The sequence below is a fragment of the Nicotiana tabacum genome, chromosome 16, assembly GCF_000715075.1.
Source record: "Nicotiana tabacum cultivar K326 chromosome 16, ASM71507v2, whole genome shotgun sequence".
In the NCBI taxonomy this organism is placed as follows: domain Eukaryota; kingdom Viridiplantae; phylum Streptophyta; class Magnoliopsida; order Solanales; family Solanaceae; genus Nicotiana; species Nicotiana tabacum.
Window position 1 is genome coordinate 92564376 of NC_134095.1, and position 4100 is coordinate 92568475.

Genomic DNA, 4100 nt, shown 5'->3' on the forward strand with positions numbered 1-4100 from the left:
CGCTGTATGTCACAAACACCTATTTACATTCCTACATCTATTTCAAAACAACATTCACTTTGTACACAAGATGGTAATAATAATAACAAAATAAGAACAGCAGTCGAATTGGTTGAGTATTACACATTTGGTGTTTTAAATGATGATTGTCTTATTTGATTCTTTAAAGTTAGAAAATCAATATATTCTCAGAACTTAATTAGATTAGCCACCAGAAAATAGCATAAGACGTTCTGTTAGATTGTAGGTAGTGGACTACGAATATTAATGAGCTACTGATGACAAATAAAGCGCAGTCACGTACTTAATTCAAATAATCAATACTGGGACAAAATTAATATAATAATTTATAACTAGTGGATAGTGATGCTGAAATAGATACCACTTGAAAAGGCTTATACTACTCTTCCTGTAGATAAAAGGTAGGTCGTTCGTATAAAGAATGTTTATCTCCACTAGATGTAATTGTACTATTTTCACATACCATGTTTAATCTCAGAAAGAAAAAATGTAAACACTATTCATTATATGGTCAAGACAAACTCTGCTAAATCCGCCTAACTAGAACATTGACCAGGTAAAACTTTTTAAAATTAAGCTAATCATTAATTATCATTATCATTAGTTGTGCGCTAGTTGTTCTTCTAATTCTACAGAGCTTTCTTTTGCCTTACCTTTCAATGGAAAGAGAGTTTAAAAATTTGTGGAGAATCTCTTATAGTCAAACAATTTTATTGCATTGAGGTAATTTTTGTCACATTCGACACACGAGAGTGCTTTTTCTTGAGAGAAAAAATAAAAGTGATCAACAAAAAAGAGTCCAAACAAATAGTCCAAAAGATTATTTAAGGCAACAAGAATATGTTGACAAAGTCAGGTATATATGCAGAAAATAATAATCAATTATTAATTTCTCGGTTTCCCCTGATTTGTAGTTCTTGTTAAATAATTCTGCATTCTATTATTTTCACCAAACAAATAAAAATATAAACAAAATATTTCCTACAGCCAAAGCCAACGAGAAAACCATGAAATACAAGGCACATTGGATTAGCCTAGTAGATGAAAGATTTGTAATCGCAGAGCCTCACTGCTCTCTGCGAAATCTCTATCCTTCTAAAATGGCAAGTTGGACTATAAAGAAAAAATTTCGCAGACTCGAATTTGAAGTGTAACTTACAGGTTTGCAAAATAATGAGAAGATTATACGTTAGAAACTCATTATTACCACATTGAACTAACTTGACCAAAAGAAAAGGCAATAACAATAACAACAATAACAAATTCATTGAAATCCCACAAGTAGGAACTGAAGAGGATTGTGTGTACGCGGACCTTTCAACACGTTATTTAGTGAAGTAATCAGTTAAAATTTAAAAAAAAATCTTATCTTTTCGGGACCCGATGGAAGTGGGCCAACTATATCCATCTCTCATTTCATGAATGGCCATGGAGACAGTACTGAATGTAAAAGTTCTGCCGGCTGTTGTACCAATTGTGCATAGCGTTAGCATTTATCGCATTTTTGCACGAACGTCATTGCGTCTTGTTCCATCCGAGGCCAGTAATACCCTGCTCTAACTAGCTTTAGTACCAACGAATCCGCACCGGAATGGTTCCCGCAAATACCTTCATAGACTTCTCTTATCACGTAATCCGCTTCCGAGGCCCCCAGACATCGAGCCAACGGGCCTTGGTATGATCTCCTATACAGTTGCCCTCCAATGCAGTAACGAGCCGCTTTGGTGCGTAGTGCCCGGGATGCCTTAGGGTCTTCGGGCAACTTGTCATGCCGAAGATACTCGATGAACTCATTCATCTAGTCCCAGGCTAGTGTCGCGCCCCCTTTTTCTCGCGAAATCGGGTTATATGACATTTGGGAGACAACTCGTTCCCTTTCGGGAATTGGGTTTTGAATTGAAGAGTCGCCACTAATGATAAAAGTGCATTAGGAAACTAAAAAGGGTTTGTCTTGAGTAACCAGAGATTGGGTAAGAGTTTGAAATTATCCCAATGGGAAGGTGTTAGGCACCCCTCAGGATCCACTAGTGTGGTTCCCGGCCAAACTATTGTTGTGACTTAGGTGCAAATAACACATAGGCAAATAAAGACTTCAAATAAGAGGGGATTTTCATGTAATGATTACAAGTAAGAAAAAGGAACTAAAAAGAGTTGATTTTCTTAAAAGAAATGGTTTAAAAAGATTTAAGAGAAACAAAGAAAACAAAGGGAAGGGGGGTCCTAGGTTTATTAATAATATGGATCACCCCACACAACATCCGGTAATCACTCCTCTATGAGGGGCTACACGTGATGTTATCGCGTGGTCATCATATCCATATCTACCATTTCCTACCCCGTTAAGGTATTAGAGCACGGAATGGTCTCATTTACTTATTGCATGCCATTACCCGCCCCAATCCTACCATCCCGGAGGCACTTGGGACTACTAATCTTAGAGGGAGGAGGTATTGGGCTTATTTGTGGTTTCAAAAGGTAAAATACTAAGGTGACAAACAAAACACATATAGTAGGTTTGGGGAAGCATATAAACAAATAAAAGGGCTCAAACAGACCTCATTTAAACCAAAGAAAGCATATAATGTAGCATGGCTTGAATGTACTGTTTAGGGTCTGATTAAAACTTAAAAGGATTGAGGCAGATTGATTTATTACATAGTTCAGATAAGAAGCCCGAATCAGGCTTGCCTGCTGGTTGTAGCTAATAAAATGTCTGATTCAGTTTATAAACATTCACCCTATGGCTTACCGGAGTGTTAGACGAAGACCCTATAGGCACGATATCTACCGATTCCAGAAACAATGAAGTAAACATGAATACATACTGATTTAAGAAAAAATCGTCTGTTATTAAAGAAAGGTGAGTTTTAGCAAAAGAGCATGCGTCACTGTTACTGGTTTAGACTTATAAGCGAGTGAAGCGGTTCAGATTCGATTAAAGCTCCTATAGGCATGCTTTCTATGTGTTGTCGATTTTGGACACTTTTGTAAACATGGTAAAAATGCATAAATCCTATAGGCATGGCATCTAGATGCTGAATTTCGTTTAAAGTCTATGAACATGATATCTAATTGTGGTTGATTATTTAATACCTATAAACATGTTTGCCTAATGAGGAATGCATACGCAAGATTCAGAAAGAACCTATAGGCAGAATATCTATATGATACGCAGAAAATTCAGGAATTCCTATAGGCAGATATCTATATGATATGCAAAAATTTAGAAATAACCTATAGGCATGGTATCTATATGGGAATGTAATATTCCTATAGGCATGGTATCTATATGGGAATGCAAGATTCCTATAGACATGGTATTTATACATGAGAATGCAGAAATTCTTAGAGACATGGTATCTATATGAGAATGCAAGATTTCTATAGACATGGTGTTTATATGAGAATGCAGGAATTCATAAACTCCTATAGGCAGGTTATCTACCCCTTTTTGCATACATAGTTACCCCTCCCTTTTCACTAGCCATCCCTGAGAGTCTTATTACAAAGTTATTACAGCCCAGAAAGAGTAACGTAAAGAAAAAAGTACAATCAGAAAAGTACAACCAAGGAGAGCCTGATTCAGACTTCCTGTCTGAAGTATGAAGTAAACCAACTCCAAGAGATCTTATTTCAAAGCCTTTCTCCCATCTAGATGTGTCACAGTTCCCTAAGAGTTTCATAAGAACTTCGGGCAGTGTTTACACCCAAATGTATCAGCAGATTAAGCCATAGTGCAGTGTGGAAGGGTCAGCCCTCAGGTGTCCAAGTTCAGATGGAACTCAAGGTCCCAAGGCAAGGCTCACAAGAGGGGGGCAGAACTTAGGGACTAAGAGAGGGTGCAAGTGCAGAATTCTGAAAAGGGGAAAGGGGAGGGGAAAATAGGTCACATTAATACACATAGGGGTATAGGGAATGGGGAGGTGGTAAATAGGCAAAGACAAGCTGATGGGCATACCCAGCAATGGGAAGTGCTGGCACACCCATAAGCTTGTTAGAACACATTGTTTAGAGGTCAGGATCCCTTAAGGGGCCAAGTTCAATCCATGGACAATAACTTATATATTGCCATGTTTTAA